Source organism: Pseudorasbora parva, chromosome 17, assembly GCF_024679245.1.
Source record: "Pseudorasbora parva isolate DD20220531a chromosome 17, ASM2467924v1, whole genome shotgun sequence".
NCBI classification, from domain to species: Eukaryota; Metazoa; Chordata; class Actinopteri; order Cypriniformes; family Gobionidae; genus Pseudorasbora; species Pseudorasbora parva.
In genome coordinates this window covers 24,702,010-24,718,151 of record NC_090188.1, presented here as the reverse complement: position 1 = coordinate 24,718,151, position 16,142 = coordinate 24,702,010, and positions in this window count along the sequence as shown.

Below are 16,142 nucleotides of genomic sequence, written 5' to 3'. Positions count from 1 at the left end.
CTATTGAGTTCTCTTTCAAGTCTTGCGCTTGAACGGACAAACTCACACAAGAAGTATGTCAACATGTCCATCTTGATGAGTATCCAAGCAGACATAGTCTGAATATGCCTTAAGTGAGCATACAGTCTTAAGTGAGCATACAGAAAGTGATACCCCTGGGTCTTAAAGGAACAGTAGCCTTTACTGCTGTCTGTTTAATGTCAAAGAAGATAAGGAATCACTCACTGCTCTTGATTGAATAGCTTTTGTAAGTTTAATAAGGATTAATATTTAATTTAAACAGTTAAATATGCAGTAATTTTTCATTTGATTACTTTATTTAATTTATTTAGGCTACTTAAAAGCTAATGTTAGACCTCCTTGAAAAGCCCGAAAAGTATTATTTTATTTGTAGCCTATCTTTGCTCAATAGTATTATTTGTGCTGCTGCTTTTATATTAAGTTATTTGTTCTTTTCTATATTTTTATTTGACAGTAGTCCTTTTTTCCATGAACATAGCAAATACCGAACCATACAGAAACCGTGAACCTGAAACTGTGAACCTAAAACCTTGATACAAACCGAATCATGAGCAATCTGATACGTTACACCCCTACCGTAACGTATGCGAGGGGGTGCCTCAAAATTTAGAACATTTTCAAAGGGCGCCATGACTGAAAAAAGGTTGGGAAACACTGGATTCATGAATTAAGTTATCTAGACTATTTGACATGGCAGCACTTAAACGCGAGCTGGAACGGAAAATAGCTGATTGCTTAAACAGTTTTTCCGATATTAATCTCGGTGGAATTACCCCGAATAATGATATGACCGGGTTTATTGAAGAAAGTGCAGGCTGAGGGTACATGAGGGTAAATAAATTATGACAGAATTGTCTTTTTTGGGTGAACTATCCTTTTCTTTATTTTTACTCCAGTACTGTACTTAATGTTACATAGTAGCCCAGTAAAATAGTTTAAGTTAGAGATTTTCTACTGAAATGTAATTGATTCATTAATTTATATATTAATGACTTTTTCCATGGATATTTAATTTTATTAATAAAGTTATACAAATAATTTCAATTAATTGACTTGGTAGTTGTTGCTACAATCAAGCTCTTGTACCCCCAATTCGTTTGAATGTTTTTGTGCTTTTTGGACAAACGCATCATAATAAATTGGCCTGTTTTACAAAACTTAAAACAGTTGCACTGAAGTCATACAGGTTTGAAATGACACGAGAGTGAGTAAATGATGACAGCATTCAAAAGAAGTAAATTTACTTAACTGCATCCTAGCTCAAAATCATCAGTGCTTTACTGCCAAGGGCATTTCTGTGCGACAAAAAAAGCAATATTAAGTTTATCTGCATTTGCAGCAAATTCGATAATATCTATCATTATTTGTCCTTGTCCTAGTTTTATTTATATACGGCAATTTAAGGCCCCAACCCAAGCAAAAACATTCACACGGCGGCGGAACTCATGGGCCGCATGTGCTGGGTATGCCAGAGCCGAATTTTAGTTTAGCCACAGTCCAGCCCTGCACATCCTCAGTTACAGTTGACAGCAAACACTCGTGAAGAAAGCAATCTGTTAACAGAATATACGAGATAAGGTCAGGTGCATGTTAATTCAACTTTTTATTCACGTTTAGTAACATTACTTATTACTTACCTCCAAACATAAGGACTTTTTCCGGTTCTTTTCGGGATCACGTAACGTTAGGCCATTCTATTCCAAAACAGTTTATCGTCACCATCAAGGTCAGGCAGCGATGTGGCGTAATTAAACTGGTCCGAAGAATGAGCAATGTACTTTCAGCTCTCAGTGTTATATTAAATAAATAATGTAACGCAACATTGTACTTCTGATTGGCTGCAGAATTTGAGCAACACAATCTGATTGGTCACAGACCAATGAAGAGACATTTGAATTCCGATAAGAAACAACTATTTAACTCATATTTTCTTGCGTTGTATTTTAAGTGTGCTATTGGTTTAATATAGATGTGTGCGTATGATTGTAACATGATTCTTCTTTGCCAGTGTAAACTTATCAAACATATTTACACTTAAATCACAACTAAAGTAGGGCTTATAGCATACACTGCATATTTTTAAAAATGTAATAAAGTCCATATAATAATTTATTTATATAATAATAATTTATTATCACTTATTTATTCATGCTTAAGCTTGAACAGTTAAGCATGAATAAATAACCTTAAACAGTATTTAACTTTTTATACAGCTTAATGATATTAATTATGTATTTTTAAAATATGCTTTTAGTGCATTGTTACCAATGACAATTTTGAGCATAAGTTTAAAATATATAAAAAATATATTTTAAAGTAATGTTCAAATAAGTACACTTTGCAAAAGTACACTGAACTTTCATTTAAAGTATATTTTTCTACAATATATTTTTAGAAAATATACTAAAATACAATTATTTTAAAGTGTGCTAAAAGTTGTATTGTGAAGTATGATGCTAATATATTTTTATATATATATTTAGAAATGGTACATTTTTTTGTATGTATATTTCTAATATACTATCGGAAAAGAGAATATATTTGAAATACAATAAAGTATACTTTTTTTCACCAGGGTACTCATAGTATTGTAGCCATGCTGCTGCCATTGCACCTTCGTCTTTGCTCTGAAAAGATTTAAAAGCATGGCAACAATGTGTTAGTGTGAGTTTCAAATGAGAAAACGTCATGAGGAACAAATAACAGTTTAAAATGTTATCTAACGTTAGCAAAACAGGATGCTCCTCGAGTCACTTTGTTCACCCCGGAGCTTCAGCTGCTTTAGTCAAATAAACTAGCATCACATATGATAAAGGAAACTCGAATTCGATTAACTTTGCACACAACATTACTGAGCTGGTTAATCTTCAGATAAACATAAAAGAGGTACGAGAATAACACGGAACACGTTCAAACATGCCCGAAATATGAATAAATACGTTTGAAGCGCATACCTGTTGTTTTTCTTGATTGTAGCGCGAGCCGCCCTTGTGAAAAAAAAGTGCACTTTAGTGCTTATTACACAGATAATATACTTATACTAAATACACTTAATTGTGCAATTAAATGCAATGTTTTCGGTGTACTTAACACACATTATATGTAATTGATTTCAAATTTATCACATATTAAGTTGAAATAAAATACAATAAGTTGCAATTAAGAGTGATTTTTTGGAACAACTTAAGTGGTACTTAAATACAACTTTATATGTACTTTCATAATCGCTTCTAGTGTATTAAAATTGTAATTAAAGCGCACTGCTCAATGTACTGACAAGCAATTAATGTGAACTAAAACATAATTTAATGTCAGCTAAATATACACTTAAGTGTGAATTAAATGCAATGTTTTCGGTGTACTTAACACACATTATATGTAATTGATTTCAAATTTATCACATATTAAGTTGAAATAAAATACAATAAGTTGCAATTAAGAGTGATTTTTTGGAACAACTTAAGTGGTACTTAAATACAACTTTATATGTACTTTCATAATCGCTTCTAGTGTATTAAAATTGTAATTAAAGTGCACTGCTCAATGTACTGACAAGCAATTAATGTGAACTAAAACATACTTTAATGTCAGCTAAATATACACTTAAGTGTGAATTAAATGCAATGTTTTCGGTGTACTTAACACACATTATATGTAATTGATTTCAAATTTATCACATATTAAGTTGAAATAAAATACAATAAGTTGCAATTAAGAGTGATTTTTTGGAACAACTTAAGTGGTACTTAAATACAACTTTATATGTACTTTCATAATCGCTTCTAGTGTATTAAAATTGTAATTAAAGTGCACTGCTCAATGTACTGACAAGCAATTAATGTGAACTAAAACATACTTTAATGTCAGCTAAATATACACTTAAGTGTGAATTAAATGCAATGTTTTCGGTGTACTTAACACACATTATATGTAATTGATTTCAAATTTATCACATATTAAGTTGAAATAAAATACAATAAGTTGCAATTAAGAGTGATTTTTTGGAACAACTTAAGTGGTACTTAAATACAACTTTATATGTACTTTCATAATAACTTCTAGTGTATTAAAATTGTAATTAAAGTGCACTACTCAATATACTGACAAGCAATTAATGTGAACTAAAACATACTTTAATGTCAGCTAAATATACACTTTAGTGTGAATTAAATGCAATGTTTTCGGTGTACTTAACACACATTATATGTAATTGATTTCAAATTTATCACATATTAAGTTGAAATAAAATACAATAAGTTGCAATTAAGAGTGATTTTTTGGAACAACTTAAGTGGTACTTAAATACAACTTTATATGTACTTTCATAATAACTTCTAGTGTATTAAAATTGTAATTAAAGCGCACTGCTCAATGTACTGACAAGCAATTAATGTGAACTAAAACATAATTTAATGTCAGCTAAATATACACTTAAGTGTGAATTAAATGCAATGTTTTCGGTGTACTTAACACACATTATATGTAATTGATTTCAAATTTATCACATATTAAGTTGAAATAAAATACAATAAGTTGCAATTAAGAGTGATTTTTTGGAACAACTTAAGTGGTACTTAAATACAACTTTATATGTACTTTCATAATAACTTCTAGTGTATTAAAATTGTAATTAAAGCGCACTGCTCAATGTACTGACAAGCAATTAATGTGAACTAAAACATAATTTAATGTCAGCTAAATATACACTTAAGTGTGAATTAAATGCAATGTTTTCGGTGTACTTAACACACATTATATGTAATTGATTTCAAATTTATCACATATTAAGTTGAAATAAAATACAATAAGTTGCAATTAAGAGTGATTTTTTGGAACAACTTAAGTGGTACTTAAATACAACTTTATATGTACTTTCATAATCGCTTCTAGTGTATTAAAATTGTAATTAAAGTGCACTGCTCAATATACTGACAAGCAATTAATGTGAACTAAAACATACTTTAATGTCAGCTAAATATACACTTTAGTGTGAATTAAGTGCAATGTTTTCGGTGTACTTAACACACATTATATGTAATTGATTTCAAATTTATCACATATTAAGTTGAAATAAAATACAATAAGTTGCAATTAAGAGTGATTTTTTGGAACAACTTAAGTGGTACTTAAATACAACTTTATATGTACTTTCATAATCGCTTCTAGTGTATTAAAATTGTAATTAAAGTGCACTGCTCAATGTACTGACAAGCAATTAATGTGAACTAAAACATACTTTAATGTCAGCTAAATATACACTTAAGTGTGAATTAAATGCAATGTTTTCGGTGTACTTAACACACATTATATGTAATTGATTTCAAATTTATCCATTCTACTGTCTTAAAAACAAGCAATTAATATGAACTAAAATATACCTTAACGTAATTTACATGTACACTCTAATATAATGACATATATTCATAATTACATTTTTCAAATAATACAGCTGCAATTTCGTATAATAAACACATCCAAATTTAAATCCTCTACATTTATTGACAAAACAATCTGTAAAATAAATATACAAAAAAAAAACTTTTTTTTGATGCCCAAGAAAAACCCAAAAAACTATTTACACAAACACAAATTCATTTAGAAAGAGTCTGGAGGACAATGATGATTATATGCAATTATATGTAATTATATGCATTATTATATATCTCCCTCATTCAAAGGTACCTAAATCTACCCATCACAGAAAATTACCTCACACAACAGATGAATAAATACAAACAAATGGAAAGAAAAGAATCGTTTCATGTAAAACACTAAGATTCAAAACTTTGGGTAACGTTTAATTAGTTAACTACTTAATTTAACATGAACCTAGAATGAATAATAATATAAACATTTATTTATCTTAGTTAATGTTAATTTCAACATTTACTAATTAGGGGTGTAACGGCACATGTATTCATACTGAACCGGTTCGGTAAAGGACTTCCGGTACAGTGCACGTGTGTACCGAGCGGTACGAATGCAATCTTTAACAGTTAACAGACGGCTTGTTTAATGAGTGGAACACACTTCAATACAAGTTTTCATAAGAACATATGTATTCTGTCAATTTTATCATTAAATTCAAGTGATGCCATATTGATGCTCTTTAATGTGACATGACAGATCACTGTAAAGACACATCAGTTCAAGCAGCAACGCGGCACGAGTGAATGTGATCACCTTGTCATAGTCAAAGAATAAACATGAATTAACATCAGAAGGTATGTTAAGGATACATTACAACTTACTAAAATGTATCACATTGTGTAATCGTTCAGTGTTTCAACAGCAGAAAGACGTCGATAAAACACGAGAGAGATGAACTCTTTCACTAAATGTATGCATTATATTAGCCTATATATTCATCATATTCTACTTAACCTGAAAACCTGAAAAAAATCTAACCTATAATTAGATTTATAAGTTAATGCAAAAACGGTCTTATGAGAAGTTTACACGTTTGCATACAATGCGAGTGCAAGTAAGGCCTCCCTATATAGTCTACACTATACAGCATTCTTTGTCGTTTGATTAAACAGAAACAACAAGGCAATTATATATTACATTCTGAATCAAATTATAATCTTTGTGTGCCCTTTGTTAGAGTTAAGCCTGGTAAAACGTCCTTCAAATATGTCGCAGCCTCAGATTGGAATTTGCTCCAGACTGAGTTGAAGCTAAAAAATCTGGTGACATTTAGTCATTTTAAAATTTTACTACATCATTTTGAGAGTAAATTAATGGTGTGTAATTGTTTTTGACTGGTTGTATGTTTTATGTTTTTTATGTGACTTTTTATGTATAACTGTACATGCAAACACAGCTGCCTATCTTGGCCAGGACAGGATATTTTAATCTCAGTGAGTAATCTCCTGGTTAAATAAAGGTAATAATAATAATAATTAGTAGAGATATTTTTTATATTATATTTTTAATTCTTTAAGAAACCTTTAGTTTAGGACAATTACAATTTGTTCAGTAAACCAATAAATAAAAAAAGCATTTTTATATTTAGTGTTCCTCCCCGAACTGTCAGCTTTGTGTACTGTTACACCTCTATTATTAATGCAATCTTAAATGTTAATTATTTAATGCATTGTTAACTTGCATGAACAATGACTATAAATTTAATTAACTAGCTTTGAACTATAATTTATTAAGCAAGGTCAACAACTATTAATAAACACTGTAAAAAATTAAATAAAATAAATAAATAAAAAGAAATCACTGTTAGATCATGTTGGTCAATTCATTAAATAACGTTAACAAATTAGATCTTATTGTTACTGAACTTATAAGCTCTTAAACCTTTACTAGCACCAAAATTAGGACCAAAAGATTTATTCTAAAATCTTATTCCAGCATTACAGTGAATGAAAAAAAAAAACCCCCCAAAAAACCCTGAAGAACTCCAAAGGCACACAAAATTGTTTGTCACCAACTATTTTCAAGTTGTTTGGAAAGTGCTGTTTATGTCAATGTCCCAGAAGCTCTCCATCAGTAGGAAACTCGTGCACCATCTCTCCACAGTAGATGTGAATGGACATGTTCCAAAGAGGCAGGAAAGAAAAAAAATATATACCTTGAGGAAAGAAAAAGAAAACGCAAAGAAAAAACTTGTTTATAAAAAAGATCTATCCATTATTATAATTGGCTCAATTAAATTAAAACGATAGATGTACAGTTTATATTCACACAGCAGTATCTGTATGAAAAAAAGAAGACAAAAAAGAAATAGCCATAAGAGGGATCATAAAAATGAGCATGTTGTCTCTTTTTTCTGCCCTGATGAAGCAGTTTATTCTGCATGGTGTGTGTACGCTTTTGACCACAACTGCATCCCCTATGTGATGAATTACCTCAGTCGTCAGGGTAGAATGATTGGAGAGGTTCCTTCACGTATCCCACTGAGCACATCATCTTCACTGACACTGGACTTTAAAAATAGAGAACATTTTAATAATGGTTTTTATTCCTACTTTACAGGGAATTAAACATAAATATAGATAAATAACCCAAGACCGATGTAAATTGAGAAAAGTATTCTTGCATTTTTCCTCATCTTGCCTTGCAAGTTTCAGCTTACCGCACCATCTTCATGAAGGATGTTCCTGTATTTACCACGCCTGGCACAGCAATGCTGCGGCTCCATTCCTTTGGGTGTGTGGCCTGTAAAATATATAATGATTAGGGGATCTGTAAACAGGGGCGTGGGACTGGGGGGATAAAGGGTACTGAGTAACCAGGGCCCAAGGCAGGGAAGTCCGTTTTCTATACATACACATACATGGTACGGGGGCCCAGCAAGATGGTTTGTACCCAGGGCCCAAAATTTGGTGCTACGCCCCTGTCTGTAAATGCACAAGTGGGAATGTATTACTTACAAATGGACAAGATGCAAAGCATTTAAAAGCTAAAGACTTGATAGCAATGTTTTAGCTTGTGTCATGGCTGGGCATAAATTCATAATTAACATTAACTTGACCTCATCAAGATGGCTCTGTGATTCCACACAGCTTGCACTGGATCTCCAATAACACATCTGTATTGATCCTACAAAATAATAAAATAAAATAAAATAAGCACAAAATATTAAAAACACTTTAACATCTTACTCTCCAAATGCAAAAAGAAAAGAACATATTAAAATCATTATTTCATTACTGGTTGTTGTTATACGTTAAGTTAATATATGGAATAAATGTATATAACGTTAAATGTCTTCTGTCCATTTAAAAAGTAGGAGTTCGATTAAAATATTGTATTTACAGCAGACAAATTCATTGAACATGCCCACACCGGCGATCACATTCCGATTTAAGAAATTATTTTAATGCAATCTTAGATAACAAGTTACATGAATATGAATAATACAATAAAAACATAGGAAACATGATTAACGTTAATTCACCTCCCAAGTCCATAGTGCGTCTATCCTATCTGCGATTAAACTAAATAACTACACCGTAATAGAGAGCTACCATGTTACGGTGAAAATGTAAAATCAAGAGAGCTTATATCAAGATATACTTACTTGACTCGCTATTTGTAGCATATAACGTCTCATCTGTAATGATCCAAACGGTTCGCTCCTCTGTTGTCTGTTCTCTTCAGCTTCATTTTCCTTACGCATCGCGATGACGCAATCATGGCGAACCGCGCATTTTTCAAAATCATGACGTAGTATTTTTGCCGCATGCGCATTGAAATATTAAGTATAAATATAAAATAAGATATTTCGTGCATTAAATGTTGATTATAAATGACTTATTAATTATCCATTTCTGTTCAGGTTGTTCTAACACACTGTGTAGTTGGACTGTATTTCAGAGAACTTGACTCATTCACCTAACTAAAAGTCAATCATTTTTAGAGTCTGATTAAAATTAAATGTAGCCTATTTTAACTGAATTTTAATGCAAATTAATTTGGTTTAGATTTGTTCAACTTTTTCTTGCAATTAATGCAATTAAATGTGTGTTTAATCGCCATACAACAACATAATATTGAAAGTAGGTTATTCTGTACACAGATGTAAAGTAGCCTACAGTACATTAGGCAACTCCTCTCATAAAGATTGACAATGTCAAATTATGTAGAAAACTGACACTTGTAGTTGAGTTCATAGGAGCTAGTTATAACATTTCAACAGTATGTTGTACTGGAGTGTTAGCGAGTGAAATTTTGATGAAAAATACATTAACCAATGTAAATTTGGACAACTAATTTTTTTTTAAAAAGCATTTATTTTCCATGTGCTTTGTCATTAGTAAAACAAGTGTACTTTATGAAACAAACTCATAATTAAAATGGTTTAAGTAAGTTTAGGTGTAGACATTATTACAAGGTGCATTTTTAAAAAGCGCACTTAAGTGTGTTTATAAATATTGTCATACAAGTGTACTTTCTTTAAATGAAAATTAACTAGATATTATTACAAAGCGCACTTATTATAAGTGTACTAAAGTGGGTTTATAAATATTGTCATGAAAGTGTACTTTTTTAAAGTACAAATTAATTATATATTATTACAAAGTGCACTTATTATAAGTGTACTAAAGTGTGTTTATAAATATTGTCATGAAAGTGTACTTTTTTAAAGTACAAATTAATTATATATTATTACAAAGTACACTTATTATAAGTGTACTAAAGTGTGTTTATAAATATTGTCATGAAAGTGTACTTTTTAAAGTACAAATTAATTAGATATTATTATAAAGTGCACTGATTAAAAGTGCACTAAAGTGTGTTTATAAATATTGTCATGAAAGTGTACTTTTTTAAAGTACAAATTAATTATATATTATTACAAAGTACACTTATTATAAGTGTACTAAAGTGTGTTTATAAATATTGTCATGAAAGTGTACTTTTTAAAAATACAAATTAATTAGATATTATTACAAAGTACACTTATTATAAGTGTACTAAAGTGTGTTTATAAATATTGTCATGAAAGTGTACTTTTTAAAAATACAAATTAATTAGATATTATTACAAAGTGAATTATAAAAAAGTGTACTTAAGTGTGTTTAGAAATATTGTCATTAAAGTGTATTCTCTTTAAGTACACTTAAGTGGCAATTAATTTTAATTATATCATATTATCTACAAGTGCAGTTTTTAAAAAATATACTTTAAATATATTAAGTGCACAAAAAATACACTTTCAATACAATTAAGCACACTACTTTTTCACAAGGGCGACCTGCTGTGACTGGACTGAAGGAGGGAAAATGGCAGTTTTTGTTGCCTCGGAAACTCACTGGGATGATACTTTGACATGAGTAAATGTAATGACTTTAAAAGAGCTTAATGTAAGACTGTACTGTAGACAGGCCTCGATAGGCCGACAGATATAGCCAGGTTAGGCTGGACGTAGATAGACCTCGATAGGGCAACAGATATAGCCACGTTAGGCCAGACATAGACAGGCCTCGATAGACCGGACAGACATAGCCACTTTAGGCCAGACATAGACAGGCCTCAATAGGCCGACAGATATAGCCACGTTAGCCCAGACATAGACAAGCCTCGATAGGCCAACAAATATAGCCACGTTAGGCCGGATGTAGACAGGCCTCGATAGGCCAACAAGTACTGATTCCCTTTTGATTTCTTCCCTTTATAAGCTCCTTGTGTTTGTCAGTCTTGGTCGGATCGTTGCATGTTCTCTCTACGTCTCCTGGTTTTCCCTGTGATTCTGTTTGGTTTTGAGTTTTATGTTACAGTCTGATTATGTTTACTCCCTCGTGGGTTTTTGGTTTTGAGTTTGTTTTCTTTTTGTTAATAAATGATCATCTCCTGCACTTGAGTCCTCGCACCATTTTCCTTTGTGTTGAACGTGACAAATATTTAGTGTTTCTCATAAGTTAATATGTGTGATTATAATACAGTATGCAAGTACAATATATAGGTACAATCAGTGGCAGAAAAATAATGTAAAGTGGATGTAAATATTACTCAGTGATATTAATAAGTATCCAATTTGTGAATACACAGTTACAGTTTTTCTTTCAATTGTGTGTCTGGGACATGTTTTTGTGACATTCCCCATTTTCCTGTGTGGATAATCAGAGATGTGTTTTCTACAGGTACTGGATGAAGAAGCGGAAGTGTTTATAGTGAAAATGTGGAGACTTCTGATTTACGAAACAGAAGCCAAGACAATCAGCCTGGTAAAATAACATGAACTGAGTGAGACAAGCAAGCTGGAGAGAGGGTAGGGTGACCACCTGCTAATAAGCCCAAGGGGGGGAAAATGGTATGTTTCTGAGGGACAATGTGGGACACTGCCTGGCGCGGCGGTGCCCCACCCCACGGGCAGACGGGCAGATAGAGGTTTACCCATTTCTAGCACATAGCACCTTACATGGTATATTAATAATGCCCTATTCCCCTAAACATGTGTAGGCTAATTGCTGATGTATGCTCATGAATATAAATAATAATAATAATAAATTTTATTTATAATGCACTTTATATTAAACAAAATCTCAAAGTGCTACAGAATTTAAAAAAAACAAAAAACAAAAAAACAAAAAAACAATCAACAACAATAAATAAATAAAACCGAAAAATAAAATAAAATAAATTAAACAAGTAGCAAGTCAATTAAAAGCTCTGCTAAAAAGGTGGGTTGTAAGACCATGCTTAAAAGTATCTATAGTCTGTGGAGTCCGCAGGTGGTCAGGGAGAGCATTCCACAGACTGGGGGCTGCAGAGCAGAAGGCCCGATCCCCCATAGTACGGAGATTGGCTGTGGGAGTTTTAAGGCGATACAGCGAAACAGAGCGGAGGTTACGAGTGGCTGTTTGTGTGGTGAGGAGTTCCTTGAGATAGGAGGGAGCATTACCATGGATGCACTGGTGGGTAAGGAGAGAGATCTTGTACTCGATCCTGAACGACACAGGAAGCCAGTGGAGTGATTTTAGAATGGGGGTGATATGGTCATATTTGCGCACCCTCATTAGGATCCTAGCAGCGCTGTTCTGAATACACTGCAGCCTCTGGAGATTTTTGCTAGGGAATATAGGCCAACCAATGTGTATTTTGAACATAATATTTTGAACATTCAATGAATTGACAGATGCACTTCCACTTACGATTTACTTTAGCTAATTTACTTTACTTATTTTTCATTACAATTTATTCACTTTAAATCAATTATAATATAAAATTATTTAACTAATTAATTATTTAATTAAGTTAAACTAAAAGTAAAGTTAACTCCAGTTCACGGAACGAGAAGGGAAGGAAGGACGGTGAACTTCCATGTTAGTAAAGTCTGCACTGCAAAAAAAAAAAAAAAAAAAAGCATTCTTACTTAGTATTTTTGTCTTGTTTCAAGTCTAAATATGTAAAAATTCTTACATTAAGAAACATTTAATAGACATGTAAAAATTATTGTCTTGTTTTGGGAAAAAAGAGCTCAAAATTAAGCCAAACAATCTGCCAATGGGGTAAGAAAATTATTCTTGTTTTCTGTTTGAATTAAGATTATATTTCTTACCTCATTGCCAGATTATTTGTCTTATTTTAAGCAAAAACTCTCTTAATTTTGAGTTATTTGTTCCCAAAACAAGACAATTACTTTTGCTTGATATTTTTTATTTATATTTTGGCAAGAAACAATACAAACATACTAAGAAAGAAAAGCATTTTTTGCAGTGTGAGTCTGTGTCGTTTGACATCGTATTTTACTCTCCATGTCCGATTGAGAAAGACGTTTTGCAAAGGTCACAAAAAGCTCTCTTTTTTGAACACCTTTCAGTCACAAATATTAATTTTTCCAGTATTTCTTGTACCCACTCCTTCTCTTTTTAATTGATGATTGCGGAGCCTAAAGACTCCATTTTTCGAATAGGAAAGTGCACATCTAAAAAGTTGTAAGTGTCTCTGGTATGCACGTGCATGCGCTGTCATGACAACAACGAAAAAGTTGGCAGTTCAACTGAGGGGTGGGTGGGGCAACAGTAGCACGCTGAATTGTCAAGTAATGTTGGCTTGGCTGCCTGAGGCATGAGGATATAGAGCGACCAACTTCTTTTTGAGCAAGCATTAATTATGCGTGACACGGTCTCAATTTGCTGGACGCATGAATTTTGCTTCAAACGCTGTGCGTGCACGCGCTACGCGGGACGGGTGGTCTAAGAGAGGGTGAAGTTAACCTGGCTTCTCCTGCTTTTAGAGCCTTTAAATTAAATGATGGTGGTTGAACGCCACAGACTGATGCACTTCAATTCTTCCTACAGTCCCTGACAAAAGTCTTGTCGCTTATCTATTTTCTAGAAATACCTGATATTAACCTGACTTTTAATAAATTCATTGGTGTTAGAAATAGCTCATATGAAAAGCTAAAACCCTCCCAAATGATGTTTAATGCACTGAAATAAAAAAATTTCACAGAAAAAATATTTATCATTTAATCAAGACAGAAAGGTCAAATTGTGGCAAGACAATGATTTTTCCACCACCAAACTTCATTCCATCCATTCTGGCTCCAGTAGGTCTCCTGCAATATTTGCGGCGACTGTGGTGTAATTCAACAGAAGATTCATCTGAAAAATCCACCTTCTGCCACTTTTCCTGCGTCCATCCTTTTAGCAGGCTGTGGGCCTTGGCAAATGCCACACGGTTTTTCAATTGTCTTTTGTTTAGTGCTGGCTTCTGGGCACTGATTCGACCATGGAGGCCATTTCGAGACAGAATCTGACAAACTGTTCTGGTTGACACAGGGACTTCAGGTGACCAGGTCTCGTGGAGCTCTGCTGCAGTGGAAAATGGGCTGGCCTTGGATTTTCGAGCCAACAAACGGTCCTCTCGAGCAGTTGTCTTGCGGGGTCTGCCTGACCTGGGCTTGTCAAAAACGTCTCCAGTCTCTTCAAATCTTTTTTTTATCCTCTGTACTTGACGCTGAGACACATTGAAGGTGTCTGCCACATCAGCAGTGGATCTGGTCTTCAGCCTCTTGATAATCAAAACTTTAGTCTCAGGGTGAATCTTAGGCATGTTTGCAGAGGTCTAGTTGCAGTTGATGTGAAGGTCTAGTGTACTAGGGTTCTTTTTATACACACTTGAAACCTAATTGATCCATTATTGGTCACAGGTGAAGCTCATATGACAAGGTGACAACACTTATGTCTTTGCAAAAATTGACTCAATGGGCTTTACCAAGCTGTGAATATTAGAATACTTTTTGAAAGTTTAGTTTTTCACTGAAACATTATCACAAAAGCTGGTGGGATTAAAATGAGCCATTTCTTGTAAAAAAAATCTTGATTATAAATATATTTCAGCGGCACTTTAGGTCAATTTGTACACAAGCGACAACACTTTTGTCAGGGACTGTATATACTATAGAGAATTAACTGCACAGCAATGTGTTTGCATGTGTGTGCGCGCATGTATACATTGGTGTGAGGTTGTGTGTGTGCGTGTATGCCTATGTACATGCCTATGAGTGTGTGTGTGTGTGTATGTGTGTGTGTGTGTGTGTGTGTAATAGGCATGTGTCAGTTGGTCTGAATGCATTGCCATAGCTTCTTTCATGCTTAGATTAAACAGGGAGTCTAGCTGGGCTGGCTGTTTTTCAGTTGAATTAGTTGTAGGTTTTATTCTCAATTCACGAGTTCACACTTACATCAATTAAATAGACTAAAGATTATGCGTATTTGGCGTGCTGTCCAGTGAGGGCTCCGGGCTCGGAAATTTTGCCCGAACCCAGAGTATCCCCTGTCTGCGAGCAGCTCACGGCATCGGGCGGACGAGCCCTACTGGCTGAAAAATTGGAAGCAGCCTTAGTTTAAAACACCTGGCCGGGAGGGCTCTTTCAACATCCGATGGGAGGCCAATGCTCACTGTGTCAGATGGAAAAACCATACCGGCCGATAACTGAGAAGCAGGATGGTTTGGGACTACCTTGCCGGGGGACCTGTGTTGCCTCTGGCGGGAGTTCACAGCGTCTGGCGGGACGGGTCATACTGGCTGGTAAATATGGAGTGGTCAGAATTTAGGGTGACCAATCAGGAAGGGTTTTTTCAACATCCGATGGGAGGCCAATGCTCACTACATCGGATGGAAAAAACCTTACCGGTCGAAAGAAAGGGAAGCACACGATTTAGTCCGCCCAGCTCAGCTGGGAGCATCCCGGCTGGTGGACAGGGGGCGCGCTGTTTGGGACGGCCGATCGGGAAGACTCAGCCCTCATCTGAGAGGAGATCAATACTTGTGATGTCAGGTGGGTGAGTCCTACCGACCGATAGACGGGACGACGCAATTAGAAGAAACGACTGACCGAGGGGGCCCACCCAGCCTATGCCAGGAAGAGAGGAGTTGGGTGAGTGGGTCCTATCGGCCAACGGTACGGTGGAGGAGATGTGGAACACCCGGCCAGGAAGCGCTTGCCGACATCTGATGGGAGGTCAATACTCGCTGTATCTGATGGGTAAGCTTCGCTGGAAGACAGGTGGAAGGTAAAGCATAAATGATCGTCCATGAGAGGTCTTGCAGCATCCGAAAGGAGATCAATACTCACGGTATCGGGTAAGCCTCGCTGGACGGCGAAAAGAGAAGGGATAGGCATAGATCTGGAGAGCTCTGTGGTGTCCGAAAGG